Source organism: Leptonychotes weddellii, chromosome 8 (assembly GCF_054177405.1).
Source record: "Leptonychotes weddellii isolate Sample4059 chromosome 8, ASM5417740v2, whole genome shotgun sequence".
Classification (NCBI taxonomy): domain Eukaryota; kingdom Metazoa; phylum Chordata; class Mammalia; order Carnivora; family Phocidae; genus Leptonychotes; species Leptonychotes weddellii.
The window spans coordinates 83,655,473-83,678,934 of NC_138376.1; the positions used below are offsets into that span (position 1 = coordinate 83,655,473).

The 23,462-nt window shown below is 35.6% G+C and overlaps 1 protein-coding gene across 5 annotated transcripts in view; it reads right to left on the reverse strand.

Annotated features, from left to right (window-relative positions):
* The window catches only part of WASF1 (WASP family member 1), a 66,946-nt gene that overhangs the window by 39,361 nt on the left and 4,123 nt on the right, over positions 1-23,462 (reverse strand). The window contains exon 1 of one of the 5 annotated variants that reach the window (XM_031023915.2): positions 22,744-22,762. The exons of the other annotated variants lie outside the window; for them this stretch is intronic. The gene's annotated coding sequence lies outside the window, so the exon portion shown is untranslated. Of the gene's footprint in view, positions 1-22,743; positions 22,763-23,462 lie in introns of those variants that run through there. 5 annotated transcript variants of the gene reach the window in all.

Genomic DNA, 23,462 nt, shown 5'->3' on the forward strand with positions numbered 1-23,462 from the left:
CTCTGAAACAAATAATGCAATATATGTTAAGAAAAAAAAAAGAAGAAGAAGAAGGTAGCAGGAGGAGAAAAATGAAGCGGGGGAAATCGGAGGGGTGGACGAACCATGAGAGACGATGTACTCTGAAAAACAGGCTGGGGGTTCTAGAGGGGAGAGGGATGGGAGGATGGGTTGGCCTGGTGGTGGGTATTGAGGAGGGCACGTTCTGCATGGAGCACTGGGTGTTATGCACAAACAATGAATCATGGAACACTACATCTAAAACTAATGATGTAATGTATGGGGATTAACATAAGAATAAAATTAAAAAAACCCACACACACAAAAAAAAGTAATTACCTTTTCCAAGTAAAATCAAATAGAAGTTGTTTCTCTATAATTTTTTCAATTTATATCTTTATTCAGCAGATTTTACCACCTAATATTTACTGGACTGAATAATAAATGCAAAATTGAATAAACTTTTATTTAAAAAAAAAAAACTAAACAAACCCTGACCATATAATCTAGCAATCACACCCAATGAATTGACACCATATGTCCACACAAAAACCTGCAAGTAGATGTTTATAGCAGCTTTATTCATAATTGCAAAACCTGGAAGCAACCAAGATGTCCTTCAACAGGTGAGTGGGTAAACAGGGTACAGTATATACAAAAAATGGAATATTAATGCTAAAAAGAAATAAGCTAACAAGCCATGAAAAGATATGGAGGAATCCTAAATGCATATTACTAAGAGAAAGAAGCCAATCTGAAAAGGCTACATACTGTATGATTCCAACTAGATGATGTTCTGAAAAAGGAAAAACTATGGAGACAGTAAAAAATCAGTGGTTGTCAGGGGTTAGGGAGGAGGGGAAAGATGAATAGGCAGAACACAGAGGATTTTCAGGGCATTCTGTATGATACTAAAATGGTAGATACATGTTATCATACATTTGTCAAAATCTACAGAATATATAACACCAAGATTGAACCTTAAAGTAAATTATGGACTTTGAGTGATAACAATATGTCAGTGTAGGCTCACTGATTGTAACAAATGTACCACTGTGGTGCAGGATGTTGAGATGTTGATAGTGGGGGAGGCGGTACATGTGTGACCTAAAGGTGAATGTGGGAATTCTCTGTTATTTTGTGCTCAATTTTGCTGTAAACCTAAAACTGCTCTAAAAAAGAAAGTATTTTTAAGTCATATAAAATGTGAATGTACGTAATGCCAAGGAACTGTACACTTTCAAAATGGTTAAAATGGTAAATTTTGTTATGTGTACTTTACCACCATTTTCAAAAAGTCATAAAAGGGTTCCAGCCATATTAGGAACCAAGAAGATATTTTATTTAGATGTCTGTCTCCTCTCCATCTCTTCTTATTCAAACTACTGTCTTAGTCCCTCTGAGGTACTGTAACAGAATACCATATACTGGATGGTTTATAAACAACAGAAATTTATTTCTCACAGTTCTGGAGGCTGGGAAGTCCAATATCAAGGTAGATCAAGGCTGTCCAAGATCAAGATGTCTGATCAGAGCCCCCTTCCTAATCTATAGATGGCTGTATTCTTACTGTGTCTTCACATGATGGAAAAAGCAAGGGAGCTTTTATTTTTAAAAAATTATCATTTAAGTCTCCATTAAGGCAATATTTTTTTTTAACTACTTCCTTCTGGCTTAGACCTTCTATAGCATTGCTCATTTAAAGTGTGGTCCTAAAACCAGCATCAGTAGCATTAACATCACCGAGGAACTTGTGAGAACTACAGAATTTTAGTCCCACCCTGGAGCTTCTGATCAGAATCTGCTTTTTAACAAGATCCCAGGTAATCAGGATGCATGATTAAGTTGGAGTACAGTATTCTAGAAGACTTAGCACCCCTCTACTTCCTCTGGTAGGTTCCTCACAAGGGGCATGAATTCTAGAAATAAAGAAATAAAGGGAGCAAGGTACAAAAGTCAAATGGATAGGCCACGATTTTATCAAAGGAAAAGGAATAGGGATGCAGTAATGCAAAATAAGATATAAGGGGTATCATGGGGTATAGCTGGGAAAAGAGAAACATTCATGAGAGAAACAGGTGATATACCAAGCCAAGCGCTTATTTGGTCATTTCTGCAATCTACCACAGACCTACATATTGAGTATTACGTTAAGGTCTTTTAGGAAAATAAAACTCTTACTTTGTGCCAGGAACTTTGCTAAATGCTATATCCATGTAGATGTGTATGTTTTTATGTATTTAATCATTAAAATAAGTCATTACAAAAACTCCTTAAGGGAGAGATAGGGTATTCCTACTTTACATGAAGGGAAAATGAAGTTTAGGAAGCTAGTAACTAGCCCAAAATACTATTGCTTATACACAGCTGAATCAAAATTGGAAATCAGGTATTACCTAGTTCAATGTTTTTTCCCACTGTATCATCCTATGTTGTCTGGAAATTGATTACAAGATCCTAGTGATCCTATAACACACTCTTTCCTGGCACACCACTCTTTTCCACTGTGGGGCCTTTGTATACACTGTTTCCCCTTAGCATTTCTGGCTCCTTTTCATTTCTTAAGGCTCAGAAAGGCCTTTCCTAATTCCTCTTAAATAGATCCCCTTGTTATCCTATTATAGTGTCCTATTTATTTCCTTCATAGCATGTTTTCAACTTATAAATGTATGTTTACTTGTTTATTTGTTATATCTTTCCTACTAGACTATAAATGCCCTGAGAGTAGAATCTATGTTTCATTCATTACTGTCCCAATACTTAGCATATTGCTTGCTACATAGCAAGGATTCAATAAGTATTTAAAAAATAAGCAATGTTTACTTTCTGTATGGCACCATATTGGTTTATTCTCCATTAGCAGATAGTGAAAGAAGAAGGGACAAAACTAAATTCACCACAGGGAATTAAAATGAAAAGGTCTCCAGGGTCAATACTGAACATGAAAATAAAATTTATTACCTAAAAATAAGTACCTGTCACCATCACCTAAATTATTGTCTGATAAATAAAACCTAGTTCCTATGTGCCTAGAGTATCTAGGATAACCATTTTGCTACTTCGAAACACAGGGTAATCATATCACTGCTAGTGTGACTTTGTGACTTCACAATAGGCTTTCCACTTTTCCTATTTCACTGTAAGAGTATTTACCAGGTTAAATACCAGGTTGTTGAAACACACAGAAATGAAAGTTATATACTAATTCCCAAACACAGCATAGTGTAGTTCCAAAGACAGGATTACACTGTTTCTGGCATAAAAGCAGTAACTGTGTTGAAACAGATTTTTAAATAATGGTTGTTTTCAGGCAGTTGAAAAGAGGGAATTTCTAAGGTCAGTTATTTTAAAGGGGAATAACATGTCTGTATGGCATGTAAATTAAAATAATGAACTAAATTTAAGTAGGTCACTAATTTAAAAAAATTATATCATATAGTAGTTAGCATTGAACAAAGTGCTCCAAATATATTCAGAAACAACCAACCTTTTAATTCTGTGAAATAACATTTACTGCTGCTGGTTACATCAATATGTTTCTTGAAGGAAATTTGGGAAATATTCATATACATAAAAATAAAAATCATCTCAAATCCCAGCAACTAGAGAACAGTTAACATCTTATTCAACAAATAACTATATTTCAGATTGACTACAGTATTATGTAGATATACTCTTAAAGAGAATCTAATTCTCTCTATATATTCTGTGCTTATTCATTTACAGATTTTTGTTCATGCCATTCTCTCTTCAACGAATGAACCCAATCTTAAGCTACTTAAGATTGAGAGCTATTTAACATCTCTGAGCATCTGTTTTACCACAAGATTTTTGTGGGATTTACAGGCTTCCAGTTATGGATGAATAAATCATGGGATTAGGGGATACAGTCAATGACATTGTAATAACATTGTATGGTGACAGATGGTAGCTACACTTGTGGTAAGCATAACAAACAGAATTGCTGAATTGCTATGTTGCTCACCAGAAACTAATGTAACATGGTGTGTCAACTCTACTTCAAGTAAAATAATAATAATAATAATACACATTAAGAGCCTAGTACAGTAGGTGTTATACAAATGATAGTCACTGTTATAGCTAAATGTCACTTCTTTGGTGGAACTTCCACAGATTATTTCAGTCCTTATACTATTTATATGTCACTTACATTATGGTACCTCATCATGAGCCAACATATGTCTTATCTCCCTTACTAGGATCTGAGATGATCTGGGCAATTCCCAGGTCTCCCGCATTTTTAGGGTAGATAGAAACTTAAGGTCAATTCAATAATATTTTTTCAAACTATTATCTGTAAACCATTAAGCTGAGAGACAAAGAGATGAGCAATAAGTCTCAATTTCTGCACTCACACAGCTTATAATCTTGTAGTGGGAAAAGAGACGTTATTTAGTGTAAATGACTCTAGATCCACAAACCCTTTTTTTGAAACCCCTGGGAATTAATGTGTTTCAGAATTTAGAATTTCTCTAATTTTAGAAAGGTAACACAACATATATACTATATTAAATAACCACTCAGTAAGGTCTAGGTCAGTACCATATGATCAAATTTTATTATTTATATAGTAAAAAAAGAGAAAATATATTTACAGTACTGTACTGTAAAAAATACATATATAAGTGGACCTGTGCAGTTCAAACCTGTGTTGTTCAAGAGTCACCTGTACAGTACATATTGGAGGAAGAAAGAGAATTGCAGTTTGAACTATATCAAGTAAAATTAAAAGAGTAATTAAAGAAAGTTGAAGGACAGATACAATAGGCTATGTTGCTTGTCAGGATGAAGAGTTTGTCCTTAATCCTGGAGAAAGTAAGTAATTAGGTAGAAATAGTTTGAACAGAGAAATGACATGATATGATTGGTGTTACACTGGAGAAAGATTAACTTGGCAGGATTGATTCAAACTGGAAAAAGGAGAATAGCAGACCAGTGACTAATCTAAAGAAGTCATAAGTATCTTAAGTAGGGTGGTTGAGAAGTAGAATAAGATAACTAAAATTCATAAGACATTTTCATCAACATCATTTTTAATAAAAGTAGCTACCAATATAGTGCTGCATGTCAGATGCTATTCTAAATGCTTTCTATCTCACAAAAGAGTATGAAAGAGTTGAACTCCACTTTATAGATGAGAAGATTAAGGCATAGAAAGTGTAAGTAATCCTACAGTGAGTAAGTAGCATGGCTAGGATTTGAATCAGGTGGATAGGACTTCAAAATTTAAAGGAATATGAGCCCAAAATGACAATGTTAATCTGAAAGCTGGATAAATTAATTTGTGAAAAACTCACCATTCCACCTGACAATAAACTATGATAAGTTAAAAATGTATACTATAAACTATAAAACAAACACTAAAATATCATAAGGAGTTATAACTATTAAGCCAACAAAGGAGACAAAATGGAATCAGTAAGGAATCAGTTAAAAAAAACAAAACACTATACTCAATCTAAAAAAAGACAAACGAGATAAATAGGATTGATGAACAGTCAGGATGGCAAGAAAACAAACAGCAAAATATCATGATAGATTTAAACTCTATCATATCAATAATCATATTAACCATAAATGATCTGAACATGCCAATAAAAAGGCAGAGATTGTCAGAATGGATTAAAAAAAAGCAAGGCCCATCCATATGTTGCCTACAAGAAATCTGCTTTAAATATGAAGACAGAGATAGGTTAAAAGTAAAAGAATGGAAGACGACATATCATGCTAATGCTAGTGAATAAAAAGTTGGAGCGACTATTAATATCAGACAAAAAGTCAAAGAGTATTCCTAGAGATAGAGAGGATCATTCTTAATAATAACCAATTCATCAAAAAGACACAAAAATCTAAAATGTTTATGCAACTTATAATAAATAGCTTTGGGGGCACCTGGTGGCTCAGTCGGTTGAGCATCCGACTCGGTTTTGGCACCCCTCATGGTCTCGGGATGGTGGGATCAGGCCGAGTTCTGCATTCAGTGTGGAGTCTGCTTATCTCTCTCCCTCTGCTCCTCCCCCTTGCTCCCTCGCTCTCAAATAAATAAAATCTTTAAAAAATAATAAAAATAGCTTTAAAGTACAGCAAAAATAGAACTTCAAGGAAAAATAAAGTGCACAGCTATAATCAGAAATTTCAGCATCTCTTTCAATAATTGATAGAACAAGTAGACAGAAAATAAGAATATAGAGGTTCAAGAACACCATCAACCAACTTGACCTAATTGAATTTTTTATATTTTTTATTTATTTATTTGAGAGAGAGTGCGAGAGAAAGAGCACAAGTGGGTGGGAGGGGCAGAGAGAGAGGGAGCCTGAGGTGGGGCTCCATCCCAGGACCCCAGGATCATGACCTGAGCAGAAGGCGGAAAAATAATGGAAGAAAAAAAAATACGAAACCACAAGCTGGTTCTTTGAGAACATCAGTAAAACTGATAAACCATTAACCAGACTGATCAGGGAAGAAAAAAAAAAGATACAAATTGCCAATATCCAGAATGAGTAGTGTGATAACACACTCCCATCTATAAATTCTATAGATATTAAAGAATAGTTAGGGAGGACGTCTGACTGGCTCAGTCGGAAGAACATGCAACTCTTGATCTCATCAGGGTCATGAGTTCAAGCCCCACATTGGGTGTAAATTGAGATTACTTAAAAATTTTTAAAAAAGAATAGTTAGGGAATATTATAAACAACCTATCCTAATAAATTCAACATCTTCAGTGAAATGAACAAATTCCTTGAAAGACACAACTAAAGCTCACTCAAGAAGAAATAAATAACTTAGCCCATTGAAAAAGTAAAATACTAGTAAAGGATTTATACTAGTGGAATTCAATACTTATTATAAAAATAATCCCACATATATATGGTCAATTAATTTTTCACATAAAAAAAAAAACTGATCTTTACCTCACACCATGTACAAATGGGTCATAGACCTAAATGTAGAATATGAAGTGATATAACTTCTTACAAAAAAAACAAAATCTTGGGCGCCTAGGTGGCTCAGTTGGTTAAGCGACTGCCTTCGGCTCAGGTCATGATCCTGGAGTCCCGGGATCGAGTCCCGCATCGGGCTCCCTGCTCGGCAGGGAGCCTGCTTCTCCCTCTGACCCTCCCCCCTCTCATGTGCTCTCTCTCTCTCATTCTCTCTGTCTCAAATAAATAAATAAAATCTTTAAAAACAAAAAAAAAAACAAAATCTTTGTGACCTTGGGTTAGGTAAAGATTTCCTACGTATAACACCAAAAGTACAATCTATAAAATGAAACACCAGTAAACTAGAATCCATCAAAATTAAGAGCTTCTGCTCTTTGAAAGAGACTGTTAAGAGAATGAAAAATCTACAGGTTAAGAGAAAATACTTGCAAATCACATGCATCCAGAATAAAAAACTCTGGAAATTCAACTAGAAAACAAATAACCCAATAAATAAATAACCAAAGATTTGAACAGATACTTTACGAAAGAAAATATACAAATGGCATATGAAAAAATGATCAAGATCATTAGTCATTAGGGAAATGCAAATTTAAGCCATAATGAGATACCACTACAAACCTATTAAAATGGCTAAAATCAGAATGGTAAGGATGTAGAGCAAATGAACTCATAAGTTTCTTGTAGAAATATAAAATGGCACAGTTGGGGCGCCTGGGTGGCTCAGTTGGTTAAGCCTCTTGACTATGGCTCAGGTCATGATCTCAGGGTCCTGGGATCTGCCTGCACTGGGCTCTGCGATCAGCAGAGTCTGTTTCTCCTTGTGCCTCTGCCCCTCTCCCTGACTCATGCTTGCTTGCTCTTTCTCTCAAATACATAAATAAAATCTTTAAAAAAAAAAATGTAAAATGGCACAATCACTTTGAAAAACACCTTGGGACTTTCTTATAAAGATAAAAAATGTCTACTATACAACCCAGCCATTCCACTTCTACATATTTAACTCAGGAGAAATGAAAGCATATGTCCAAACAGTGACTTTTACATGAATGGTCACAGCAGCTGTATTTGTAATAGCCAAAACCTGAAAACAACCCAAATGTCCATCAACAGATGAATGAATAACAAATTGTATCCACTGGAATAGTGTTCATACAATAAAATACCATTCAGTAATGAAATGAACTAATTATGGATGAAACAACTTGGGTGAATTTTAAAATCATTATGTTGAGTGAAAGGAGCCAAACAAAAGAGTATATACTATATGATTCCATTCATATAAAGTTCTAGAAAATGCAAGCTGACCTGTAGTGACAGTAGATTAGCGGTGGCCTAGGGTGGGAGTTGGGACTGGTGAGGTTGGTGAGGTTGGTGGAAGGTGTAGGGAGAGGTAGGATGCAGAAAATATAAAGGAAGACTAGGAAATTTGGGGGGATTCATTATCTTGTGATGATGGTTTCAAGAAAGCATCCGTAAGTCAAAACTTATCCAATTGTGTTATTGTATGTCAATGATATTTCAATAAAGCTATCAAATATCCATTTCATCAAATAGCATTCATTAACTATTCCATTATAGTCAATACTCATATCACACTATAAAATGCTTATTTTCTATTACCTATAAACAAAAAATAGATGATTTAAACTTACAATAGTAATATTAGACATCAACTTCAATGTGTGAGAGGATATTGTTTTTCAAAAATTTTTCTGGAAATATGCAAGCAAAAAATCTTAAAGACTAACAGATTAAAACAGTGCAAATTCAGACAGGTTCAGGTAGATCGGTGAGCTTTGCTATCCTCTGTCCACAAACAACAGTCCTATTGATTTGAAAATAAATACAGTAATTACCATGGAAAACTGGTTTAAATGTACAACTTTAATAATTCCCATCCCATCACTAAAAATAATACACAACTATAAAATAGAAGATGAGTTGGATTACTAGAAATTTGTAATTTGCCTATGTCAAAGTCAAGTATTTTTCCACAGAATCTATTTCACATGGTGGCAAAATTCCAGACCAGTTCCCAAATCCTATTTAAGCAGTAGGGATTAATTATCCACTCCTTCTTCTGCATCACTGTTTTTCCCTCTACTAGATTACTGCCATCAGCATAGAGACATGCTATAATTTCATCCTTCTTAAAAAAAGATAAAAAACAAAAACATACCTCTCTTGGGCCCACTTCTCCCTCCAGCAATTTTAACCCCTCTCCCATTTCTCTGCACTCCTTTATGGGAATATTCCTTGAATGAGTTCTTGGATTCTCTCCTCCTTCTTACTTAAATCTGTCCCATGCAGGCTTTCATTCCCAGTATTGTACCAAACCATCTCACCACTATCAGTTATCTCTCTATCTAATTCTCAGGCCTCTTCTCACTCAACCTCTTAACTACATCTGACACAGGTGTTCACTCCTTGAAAACGATTTTTAAATCCTGCTTTCAGGAGACCTCAAGTTCCTGGCTTGCCTCTAGCACCTTCTCATCTTCTGTACGTCTAAATCTTAGAGTACTTCAGGCAGGACTTAGTCCTTGGACCTATTTTCCTTATTTTTATTTACACTCACTCCATTAGTGAGTTCATATTAAATTTTCTTAAAGTGAGATACATCTATATTTAACTTGAAGAATTTATATGTTTTATTGTCATCCTCAAATAGAATCAACTATAGATAAATCTGCCATTATTTGGGGACGCAGCTGCAAATAAAACCAGATTCAAATAGAAACAAAAATATTAAGTAAAAAAGGTGACTGAATTTTCAATAAGTTATCACCATCTTTAACTTCAATATGACTGATATAGGGAGTTACTTTAAAGTTAAAAGTAAAGTTAAATTAATGAGTACCAAAACAAATAACTTAGTATTTAGTCTAGTCATTTATTAAATTAGAAATATTTAAATACCACACTAAATATTTCATAAAAATGTCAATGATGGCCTTATCTACAGTCCTAGTCCTGTGGGCCTATAACGTAATAGTAACATTCTATATTAATATAGACTTGCTTCAAAAGCTCTTTTACAACAATCATCTCATTTTACCCTACAAAAGACTCCACAAGGATATTACAGTAAATACTGTTTTAACCAGCAGTTTCTGATCCTAACATGACCTCTCACATAACAGTAAGACTTTTAATGAGTGAATTTAATGAATTTAAAATTAGTTGGAGAATCATAAATCCATCCCCACTACAAGTAATATATATTAAAATTCATGTTCAACTGATGGCAGGTCATTAATGTCATCTTTCTGTATTTAGTATAACATTACAACAAAAGAAATTTACATTTTCTTTTTAATGCTAATGAATGAAACCAAGACCTTTATAGACAAATCGGTAAAGAGACATGCTTTATTTCATTTACTTCCATGACTAGACTGACAATGAAAATAAGGATTTTTATGATATTAACACTGATCGACTAAGATATAGGTGCATGGATGTTGGCTGCATTTATCACAATGAAAAAGATTTATTTTTGTAAGCAAGGAGAATGCACTTGTAAGTGAGCACTTGCTAGTAGTCCATGACTCCTTTCCTCCCTCCAAGATCTCCACTTCAGATGACATGGCATGTAGTGCTTGCCAACCCCAAATCAAGTGTTAGAAGTATGTAGATTAGAGCAAGGCTTTTCAAAGCGTACTGCACTTCTCTTGAGGGCTCCACTGTCAGTACTTCCAGACCTGAGCACTGAGGAGTTAGCACCTTCCCGTCTACTAACTACATGAAGTGTCTTATGTACACATTCTTATACAGTTCTACCTCAAAGATCTCCATTTCTGAAATGTTCCTTATTTTATCCTACCCCTTCAATTTCTCATCATAAAATTTTTGTCCTTACACAGTCTTTGTAATCCTTTCACCCTCCTCTATTTTCAAAACCATCAACATCCTTTTGGCTTTGCTTCCCCTCCTACCTCACTAGCATTTCAGATGCCTCTTCAAAGGAAAAGGGCCCCAGACCACAAGACCTTACCTCCTGGTCCCAAAAGAACAGCCATACCAGAATGCAGCATATTATATCCTTTCTGACCACACCTTCAGCATCCCTTTTCTGGTTCTCCTTTTAATTCTTAACTTGTAAATATTAAGTTAGGAGTCAACAGTTTTGTTACACCCCATTCCTCTACACTCTCTTCTTCATAAATCCATCTATTTTCAAATCTTGCACGATCACCTCAAAATTACTTACACAACCTCAACATCCCTATAAATATTTAATCCTGTGCTATCAGTCTGCCAGACAACAACACAAAAATGTCTCATTAACCCAAATTCAACACATCCAAATTCAAATTCATTTTCCATGACTCCCCAAAAAGAAAATGTACTCATTGTTTGGACTTCTCTATTTCTGGTAACAGCACCAAATCACTTAGAATTTGAGCTCACCTGGGCGCCTGGGTGGCTCAGTTGGTTAAGCGACTGCCTTCGGCTCAGGTCATGATCCTGGAGTCCCAGGATCGAGTCCCGCATCGGGCTCCCTGCTCGGCAGGGAGTCTGCTTCTCCCTCTGACCCTACCCCCTCTCATGCTCTCTCTATCTCATTCTCACTCTCAAATAAATAAATAAAATCTTTAAAAAAAAAAAAAAAAGAATTTGAGCTCACCTGTAAATTGAAGCAAAGTACCAGATTCCTTACTAATCAATTTGCTAATCTTCTGATTGTGTGTGAATTACTGGCAAAAATAACTACAGGCTCATCAAAGGAATATGATATAGTCATTTTCATTTAATTCCTTTGATGGTACACTAATTTGGTACAATATTTTACTCTGGGCATGGCTTGAACTCTGGAACTAATCTCCAACACATACCTCCAGTTTTGCTACCTAACAAATAAATCAAAATAATTCCATTTTCCCCCTACATCTAGAGAAAGCTTAAGTCAGGTATAAGCATTATGAGAATGGGCAATTAAATTTTGGCTAGCACTGAAGATTCTGCAGCAGCCTATGCTCAAAGCTTAGTTTGTACCTCATAAAAATGAGAACTCCACCCTGCACAGGTTGAGGATTATATTATCACGTATGTCTATCACAGTGCCTAGCATATAATAAGAGCTCAAAAAGATGGTACTACTGTTACTACTGGTGTCACTATGAAGTCTGGAGCAGTATAGCCAAGTACAGCAGTACAGTCTGGAGCAGGAAGCCATTCTGTTTCTCCAGGTGACTGCTTACAGCACACGTTTCTCAGTGTTATTTTAAATCAATCTATGTCCTACATTCTCTACAGCAATTCTAATTTAGATTACTGTATTATAATGGTTCTTTTAAACCTTCTGAAGTTCTAAAAGTTCCAACATTTTATCATCTAAACTTCATCTTTCAGCCTGCCTTTCATCCCAGAAGTTAGCATAAACATTTTTAGATGGTGATGGTAACTATACTTTTGGTTCCCATGTTATACAACAAAATCAAAACTGCAAAAATACTTAAAATGGGGCGCCGTGGCTCAGTTGGTTAAGCGACTGCCTTCGGCTCAGGTCATGGTCCTGGAGTCCCGGGATTGAGTCCCGCATCGGGCTCCCTGCTCGGCAGGGGGTCTGCTTCTCCCTCTGACCCTCCTCCCTCTCATGCTCTCTGTCTCTCATTCTCTCTCTCTCAAATAAATAAATAAAATCTTAAAAAAAAAAAATACTTAAAATGTATACCTTAAGTAAACACCTGAGGATTCTAGGCAAAGAGGAAGGCCCTGTCTATGCACTAAATTTTTGTACTCTTCTTTTAAAAACTATTACATCTCACTTTACTTCATTCAGGTCTCTGCTCCCCTCACTCTCCCTAACAACCCTATTTAAAGTAGTGGCTCCAAAAAAAAATAAATAAATAAATAAAGTAGTGGCTCCTCCTATTACTTTCTATATCTATGCCCTGCTTTATTTTTCCTCATAGCACTTTTTGCCACCTATCATTATACCATATTGGTATTTGTTTATTGCCTATCTCCCCCACTAGAATGTAAGCCCCACATGAGCAAGGATTTTGTTTTGTTCCCTCCTGAATACTCAGCACTTAGCAGAATCTGGCACCTAACAGCTGCTCAATAAATATTAATTAATTCATTAATTAACAGAGCGGCCAAGACCCTCCAATGATATATAATCTCATTTGGTTTCCTAGAATGCAGGAGATCAGAAGTGACAATTCAGACAGGGAAGCTATTAGAAACAGGCATGTAACATTGACAGAGAAATATTAAGAAAGTTCAGGAGCACCCAGGTGGCTCAGTCAGTTAAGCATCTGACTTCAGCTCAGGTCATGATCCCAGGGTCCTGGATTGAGCCCCATGTAGAATCCCGTGCTTAGAGGGGAGTCTGCTTCTCCCTCTCCCTCTGCTGCCCGCCCCCATTCATTCTCTTCCTTCAAATAAATAAAATCTTTTTTTTTTAAAAAGGAAGTTCAAAGTATCAAACACAATAATGTAGGCCAGCAATGTAGGATAACTTATTATATGATAAATAATCCTATATCCTCTAATAACCAACATCTTTGTTTTACAACAAACTACAATAAGTTTTCATAAATGAGTCAATTAATCAGTTTAACCCAGAGCATCTATGCATATAAGGCTTCAGTAGATGACAGGGAATCTTTATCACTAAGAAAAAGTTATATTACATTCCATATACTTTTTTTTTAAGGAAATAGAGAACTGTATAATACTTTCAGAACTGTTCCCATAAAAAGTAATTAAAAACAAATTTTACTTTTAAAGGGAGAAGATGTAATTTTTAGAAAAGACATGTAAGTGGAATCTCTCAATTCTCAGGGAAGTCAGATGAAGGAACCATTACCACATTTTACAAGTTTAAAAATTAACCAAATTTTCTTTTTTTTTTTTTAAATTTCAATATTGACCTATAGATCATTAGATTTGCAATAGCCTATCCTCATCTTTGTTAAGTGTATAAGATTTTATTTTATTTTATTTTATTTTAAAGATTTATTCATTTGAGAGAGAGAGAGAGAGAACATGGTGGGGGGGGGAGAAGGGGCAGAGGGAGAGGGAGAAGTAGACTCCCCGCTGAGCAGGGAGCCCCCTGCAGGGTGATCTCATGACCCTGAGATCCTGACCCGAACTGAAGGCAGACACTTAACCAACGGAGCCACCCAGGTGCCCTAAGTGTATAAGAATTTAAAAATTAAAAATAGATTAGTGCATCTTTCTGTTTAGCACCATTTTGTCAATACTGGTAAAGTTACACTTAACCCAGGATGCACTTCTCTCTTTAAGCCATAAGCTATTCAGAGATACTATATAGTTAAAAACCTTGACAACAGTCTTTCTCTATTGCAAGATTTATGCACAGTAAGCCAGAGATTCTGAAACATTAAAGTATATACCAATCACCCAGGGATCTTGTTAAACTGACTCAGTACGTTCTGATTTAGCAGATATGGAGTAGGCCTAATATTCTGCATTTCTAACAAGTTCTCATATGATGCTGACACTACTGGTCCACGGATCACACTTCTGAGTGTCAAGTCACTAAAAACTATGCTACCTTAAAAATTACAATATTATTTGGAGAATAATATTGAAATAAGTAAAATATCTGAATTCTATCTTATCAAGTGTTTCAGAAATATATTGAATGCCTGCCCAGTTGCAGAACTATATAAAAACAGCTTTGCTTATTTTTCTTAGTTATCTTCATAAAACCTAATGTATTCTATCATATGTTAAACAATATTCACTATCAACTCCTATCAACATATTATTCCATCAAGTTTTTGAGGTGTACTTGTTACTTAGCTATCTCCCTCAGGATCAACTGTGCCCCCTTTCTTAGAATTATCAATAAATCATAATATTTACTTTCAAAACACTGTCCTAGGCAGCCTGGTCTCAAGCTAGTTAATTACCAAGGTGCTTGATTATTATTAAGCCTCAGAGTTTATATCACAATATACCTAAGTTACCTAACTTTTACATAGTGTTTTACAGTTTACAAATAACTTCTAATGTATCTTTTTTTTTTAAAGATTTTATTTATTTATTTGAGAGAGAGAGAGAGAGAATGAGAGAGAGAGCATGAGGGGGGGAGGGTCAGAGGGAGAAGCAGACTCCCCGCCGAGCAGGAAGCCCGATGTGGGACTCCATCCCAGGACTCCAGGATCATGACCTGAGCCGAAGGCAGTCGCTTAACCAACTGAGCCACCCAGGCGCCCCTTCTAATGTATCTTTAATCCTTACAACAGCTCTTCCAGGTGGTGGTTATCATTCACATTTTACAAATGAGGAAACTGATCAGAAGTAAAATGGTCCAAGATTACCTAATAAGTGGGAAAGTACTAAGAATTAAACCCAGTCTTCTGGTTTAAGGATGCCAATTCCCTAATCTCTGGGTAATTACAGGAGATATATATAACTGAAAAATAGCCATTAAAATCAAAACTGCAGTTTATTCAAGGAGAGTTTATTAGAGCATGGCTTGCCATATAAAAGAAAGGAAGCAACCTAAACATCTAACAGTGGGGAACAAATGAAATAAATTTTGGTATATCCGTACGGTGGAATACTACACATTTTTTTTTTTTTTTAATATATGGTTACTTTCAGGTTCCACTCCAACATGTAAAAAACTTGGATGTCATCACTCTTCTCTCTCAACAAAATAAAAGTTGAACAACCTGAAAAATAATGGACTTTTCCTAGATCCTCGAGATACTGAGGCCAGAGGACACTCATCCAAGAAACTAGAAAGAATGTTAAATACAGAGAATATAGATAAGCTAACCAAAGTGGAAGGCAAAGAAGTCAGGAATTGATATAAACACTTAAATGGTAAATTGAACAAGTTGCTGGAGGCTGATTGTGGACTAGTTTGAGAGTTTAAAACTCCTGGGGGTCTAGTCTGAGGGGGCTGATAACACTTTCCAAGGTTTTATGCCCCACAAGTTTCTCACAGTGAGAATCAAAGAAAAATCTCCTCTGCTTGGCTGGAGTAAGGAAAAAAATAACATTTTGAAACAAGTCCATAGAATTCTCCACAAGAAAAGCCTATCTAGCAAAGGAAAAGACTTCATCAGAGCCTCATCCAACTTGGAGAAATGAAAACTACCCAATTCCTGCCCACTTTTGCCTTACTGACATACCCATAGTCGGGGGAAGAGAAGCTGAGAAGCACTTGTGGAGGTCCAGGGGCACAGGCCAAGTAAGAAATTGATATCTAAACACAGGACTATAGGGGTGCCTGGCTGGGTCAGTCCAAAGAGTATGTGACTCTTGATCTTGGGGCTGTAAATTTGAGCCCCACGTTGGGTGTAGAGATTACTTAAAAATAAAATCTTAAAAAAATTCACATAGGATCATAGACTACTTCCCTACTTCCCACACCTTACCACCACATTAACAGGGCTCCTATATAGTAACAGAATTATAACTAAAAAAAAAAAACCCCAGAAACAAAAAACAAAACTATAAGGCTCAGACTAATATTTAAGAAGGTATTTCTAGGGAAACCAGAAGATAAGAAGGGAAACAAAAACAACAACACTAGAGGAAATTGAAACCTCTGACACCTACAGCTACAGCTACAGCAAACAGTAAACACAACCTAATTCCTAGTTAGAGAAATATAAAACCTCATACAAAAGACCTACCTTCTTCAGTTTCTATTATTATCCTATGTATCATGTCTGGCTCTCAACAAAAATTTATAAGGCATGCTAAAAGGAAACAAAAGCATACTCAGAAATGACAAAGCAAGCATCAGAACCAAATTTGGATAAAGGAGATTTTGAAATGATCAAACTGGGAATTTACAATAACTATGATTACCATGCTAAGGGCTCTAATGGAAAAAGTGGACAACATGCAAAAAGAGGTGAAATATAAACAGAAAGATGAAAACTCTATAAACCAATCAAAAAGGAACATTAGAAAAAAAAAAAACTGTACTAAAAATGAAGAATGTCTTTGATAGGATCATCTAAGCTGGACACAGCTGAGGGAAGAATCAATGAGCTCAAAGAAGGATCAACAGAAACTTCCTAAACTAAAATGCAAAGAGAAAAAGAGAATGAAAAAAAAACAAAACAAAACAGAATACCAAGAACTGTGGGACCATTAAAGAAGGTGTAACGTATACATAAGAATACCAGAAAAGAGTAGAAGAAATGTTTGAATAATGCCTGACAATTTTCCAAAATTAATGACAGAAGCCAAACCATAAATCCATGAAGCTCAGAAAATATCAAGCAAAGACAAATACCAAAATATCCATACCTAAGCATATAACACTCAAACTGCAGAAAACTAAAAACAAAGAGAAAAACACTGAAAGATGTCAGGAAAAAAAAAAAAAACACTTTACCTATAGAGGAACAATGATGAGAATTATGTTGGACTTCTCGTCCGTAACCATGCAAATAAGAGGGTTGAGTGAAATATTTCAAGTGTTGAAAGAAAAAACCACCAACCTAGAATTTGTCATTAGAGAAATTATCCTTCAAAAATGAAAAGAAATACTTTCTCAGCCAAATAAAAACTGAATTTGTCACCAGTAGACCTGCCTTGCAAGAAAAAAGTTCTCTAGAGAAAAGCAAAATGACATAGGTTAGAAACTCTCCAATCTACATAAAGAAAGAGCTATACTAACTACACTGAATGAAGAAATGAAGGGAAGATAAAATATATATTTTTTTAATTCCTGACTCTAACAGATAATTGTTTGTCCAAAGTGATAATAGCCACCAAGTTCTGGGTGATTATAGCATACAGATAAGCAAAATGAATGGCAGTAATGTTCTAAGGGATGGGAGAGAGAAACTGGGAATTCTCCATTATAAGAAACCTGCAATACCTGTGAAGCAGCACTGAGTTATTTATGTTAAGTGGGCAACCTCTAGGACAACCACTAACAAATATTTTAAAAACAAGTATAATTGGTACTCTAAGAGAGGAGAGAAAATGGAACCATATAAAATGCACAATTAAAGCCAGAGAAGGCTCAAAAAGAGGAAAAAAAAAAAAAGAAATGAAAAGTTACAAATATGATTGATATTAATCCAACTATATCAATAACCACTTTAAATGTAAATGGTTCAAATACACCAATTAAAAGACAATTTCATAACAATCCTTAATGTATATACACATAACAACAGAGCACCAAAATACGTGAGGCAAAACCTGATAGAACTGCAAGGAGAAATGGATGAATTCACTATTATAGAGACTTCAACACCCCTCTCTAAGTAACTGACAGATCCAACAGACAGAAAATTAGTAAGGATAGGGCTGAACTGAACATCATCATCAATCAACTGGATCTAATTGACATTTATATAGTACTTCACCCAACAAGAGCAGAAACCACATTCTTCTCAAGTTCATATAGACCATTCACCCAGACAACATTCTGGGCCATAAAACACACCTTCCAAAAAAATTTTTTTTTAAAGATTTTATTTATTTATTTATTTGACAGAGAGATAGAGCCAGAGAGCACAAGTGGAGGGAATGGCAGAGGAAGAAGGAGAAGCAGGCTCCCACTTGAGCAGGGAGCTCAACGGATGCGAGGCTCAATCCCAGGACCCTGGGATCATGACCTGAGCCGATGGCAGACACTTAACCATCTGAGCCACCCAGGCGCTCCACACCTTCCAAAATTTAAAAGAATAGACATCATACAATGTATGCTCTCAGACCACAATGGAATTAAAATAGAAAGCAACAGCGAAAGATAAGTTAGAAAATCCCAAAATATTTGGAGATTAAACGCCACACTTCTAAATAACACATGGGTCAAAGAAGTCTCCAGAGAAATTTTAAAACATTTTGACGTAAGTGAAAATGAAAATGCCACTTATCAAAATGTGTGGAATCCATCAAAAGTAGTGCTTAGAAGGAAATTAACAGCACTGAATGCATACAGTAGGAAAGAAAGATCTAAAATCAATAATCTCAGGTTCCATCTTAAGAAACTATAGAAAAAGCAAGCAGAAGAAGCAAAGAAATCAACCAAATTGAAAACAGGAAATCAACAGAGGAAACAAATGAAACCAAATGATTCTTTGAAAATATCAACAAAATTGGTAAATTTCTAGCCATGTATTATGATATATCACAAAGCTTTTATTTCAGTTTTTAGAATAAATAAGTGCTAGTCTTCATCCTCAACTAAAATATAAATGCTTCTCTTGTTCCTTTATTCTTTAACCTTTCCACAATTTTCTAACATCATCTCTAGCACATGTATGTTACAAAACTTATCCCTGCCCAAAAAATATATAACACATATAAGATAACAGAGTCTTATTAAAGAGTGGAAAACAAAAAAGCTTACTTTTGTTGCATAATGTAAAAAATAACAGACTTCACATTTTTGGTAGAGAAATCAAATAAATTAATCTGTGCCCTGACATGCAAGCTTTTTCTTTTCAAATGAGTTCGTCAGTATAGAAACATTAACTTATTAGAGTAGACCTGAGTAACTGTTACTCAAGAGGAAAGAATGGCAGAAAGCTATACCATCGTCAAACATACCCAAAGTAGGGGCGCCTGGGTGGCTCAGTTGGTTAAGCGACTGCCTTCGGCTCAGGTCATGATCCTGGAGTCCCGGGATCGAGTCCCACATCGGGCTCCCTGCTCGGCAGGGAGTCTGCTTCTCCCTCTGACCCTTCCCCCTCTCATGCTCTCTCTCTCTATCTCATTCTCTCTCTCTCAAATAAATAAATAAAATCTTAAAAAAAAAAAAAAATACCCAAAGTAAAGCATTGCTGCCATCATCACCTAATAGGGGTCAACTGCACCCAACCTCCACCTCCTTAGAATTCCATTAGAACCATTAGTTTAAGAAGTGGTACTTTATCAGCACAGGGTTGCAGGAAAAAAATGGGATTTTAAAATCTGTGTTCAAATTTTACCTCTACCATTTTTATTAGCCATGTGACCTTATACAAATTAATCTATGACAGGACTTGGTTGGTTGGCTGCCAAGTACAAGAAATATAATTCCAACTAATTTATGGGAAAAAAAAAAGGACAACTTATTATAAAAATTAGTAGTAGCAATAGTATTAACACTTGGGTGTCTCTTGGAACCCAATCTCAGGACCATGGACAAAGACAGGTGATTACAGCTAAGACTGTGTATCTGCTTCTCTCTCTTTTTTTTTTTTAAGATTTTATTTATTTATTTCACAGAGAGAGAGAGATAGCGAGAGCAGGAACACAAGCACGTGGAGTGGGAGAGGGAGAAGCAGGCTTCTCCCCATCGAGCGGGGAGCCCGATGCGGGGCTCGATCCCAGGACCCTGGGATCATGACCTGAGCTGAAGGCAGTTGCTTAACAGACTGAGCCACCCAGGCGCCCCCTGTATCTGCTTCTCTTGTTCTTTCTTCCAGATGCCCATGTTTATCTAGTTCACATGACAAGAAACAACACCATTAACAGTTTCTGGATTTTATATCTTACAGTTTCAATCACTAGAGCAAAAAACAAATTATTCAAACCTCTAGGCACTTAGAATTCAGGAAAAGCTCTGAGTGTCCTCCGGGTTAGTGCAGGTGTATAGAACTGCTATAAACTACAGAAATGGGCAGAATTGTGACTGATCTCCCAGAGTGATCTTTTTAAAAGACAGATCTGACCCAGTTGTTAACCTGATTAAAACCCTTCATGGCTTTCCCAATATACTTACAATCCACAACCCTAGTTGAAACAAGACCTATGTGGGCCTTACATGTCTGGCCCCTGTTTACATTTAACAACCTTGTTACATTAAGCCACAATCCCTCTTGCTAACTACATAGTTGAGTTTTATCTACTTTGGCCTTTTCTTAGTTTTTAGTAGAATCTGCCAAGCTCTTTCCCACCTCAAAATTGTTGAACATGTATTCTTTGCATTGTCTTCCTTTTTCACATAGCTAACTTCCACTAATTTTTCCTCAAAGAACCCTCCCTGACTCCCAAGGTAAATTAGGTTCCCTGTTCTTCTCCTTTACAGCATTCACTACAATTCCTAATTGCAGATATGTGTATTTGTTCAGTATCTGACTCTCTTACTATACTGTTAACTCCAAGAGAGGGCACCTGGGTGGCTCAGTCGTTAAGCGTCTGCCTTCGGCTCAGGTCATGATCCCAGGGTCCTGGGATCGAGCCCCGCATTGGGTTCCCCGCTCGGCGGGGAGCCTGCTTCTCCCTCTCCCACTCCCCCTGCTTGTGTTCCCTCTCTAGCTCTCTCTCTCTGTCAAATCAATAAATAAAAAATCTTTAAAAAAAAAACAAAAACAAGAGAATTGAGACCTCTGTTTTGCTCTCCATTGTATACTTGTAGCACCCAGCTGGCCTTCAGTAATTATGTGCTGAATGAATAATTGGTTTAGCATATGACAAGTGATAACCACCACTAGACTGACCAATTATAGATGAGGGGAAGTGTAGCAGGCAGGCAGAATTACTGTTATCAAGTTATTAAAATGGTTGCTCCACAGTAACTTACTGAGGAAAGGGAAGAGAAAGTGGTTCCCAGAGAACCTGTGCTTCTGCTGAGCAGAATAAACAACTTATTTATTTCAGTTAACCCTCTTTTTCCATTAAATTCTAATAGGACTATGATACCAATTAAATAAAATAATAAATACAATGGTAGCTACACAGCGACTTGTATATATAGCAAGCATGTAATTTTTTATCTACTTAGGAAAACATGTTACCTATTATTTTTTGAGTATTATTAACCTCCAAATAAGAAGTTAATTAAAAATCTACAAAATACTCCAATGTGTATGACCAACATAGCTGTGTTTCATGACACCTTTTCTCACAGAATCCTGATCTTTCCACCTAAGAGAATTACTTACCTTGTTATTCTCAAATATCTCAAATATCCATTTAACTTACAGAACAAGTTCTAGAAACACAAAAATGAAGCAAAACAAAACAACCAACCAAAACAATAACAAAACTGTTTCTGTTCTCAAGGAATCCATAACTCACTTTCTCACTCTGCCTCCAACCCCACCACAGCCATCCTCCTGCCATGCCCAAAGTTCCAGAGCACCCAATGTAAGACTGCCAGATTTAACAAGTAAAAATGCAGGATATCCCATACAGTACGTGACAACCCTATTCCCAAGCCATATTCCATCACTTTAAACCCATAAATTCCATCATAAACCCATTCCAAAACCTTAGTTCCAATATTTTTCCTTATAAAAAAAATTTCTCTGGAGTCACTGGATATAAAGGTATAAAATTTCTCCAAGGTATAAATAAAATTTACCTTGGCTTTATTTAAAGGCTGTCAGTAAAAAACTCAAAAGAAGAAAACAAAGCAAATCAGCTTAACTCAGTTTCTTGGTGGTACTAGGAGTTAAAAAATAAAAAAGAATAAAAATAAAAGCAGACAAACAACAAACATTACAAAAACTCCTTTAAAAACCCTAAGAAGTCTTGCTTCCAAGAACAGGCATGTGAGAAAAAGATTAAGACTATAATCATTTCAAAGGTAGATCCAGAGAGAAGGAATTCCCTGAGAGGAGGTACAGAAGCAGCAACATTAGAAAGGAAAAATGAATTCTCAGAAAAAAGTGGCTACACTGAGCATTGAAATGCTTTTGAATTTTATTTGTAACTGAAAGGAACATCAGAGATTATCTACTTCAACCTTCTCATTTTACAATCGAGAAAACCAAAGACCCTGAAAAGTAAAATGACTTGTCAAATGTCACATAGAAGACCCTAGCTCCTTCCAATTTCTCTTTCTCTCACCTCTTGCCCTATACAATGTAAGGCTCACCGAACTGAGGAAGATCCTCCTCTTCATATCCAGTGGATATTAGAGAACAAGTTCCTAATGATGTTGTCATGTCTAACACAAGAGAAATGCATTCTTAGAATTTCAAAGAAAATTCTGAATGGATTTTCTGAAAGAAAAACTGTTGTATACAGTGTAGGTATTTTCAATATAATATTTACCCTAATTATTATTAATATAATTCTCTAGTATTATAAATCTTATAATTTAGGTACATTAAGGGTTAAATTTGGTGGGCTGCCTGCAAATCTAACCACCAAGAATATTGTTTTTGAGGAAGTTCCAAGTTCTAAACCATTTTACAAATTTTAAAATACATATCTCATGCTAAATTAGGAACCAGTAATACACAATGAATCAAAATTATAAACTGAATGTGATAAATTAAAAATACAAGATTCTTCACTTTATAAAAAGCTCTACCTCAGGGGTCATTTATTTTTAAAACTTGGTATTCAGGCACATTTTGCACAGGATATAATTTACATACATCTTTTTAATAATATTTCACTAGAAAACTGAAGTAAGAAAAAAAAAAAAATCCGAAACATTTCTATACTTACTAATTTAGGAAAAACAACAAAAAAACTTTAATGTATATTTTCATGAAGTGACCTATAAGAAGTAAGAAAATTAATCATTTTAAGAATGAAAGGTTGACAATCCACATTACAGTATATAGATATTTAGTAATCTTCCAA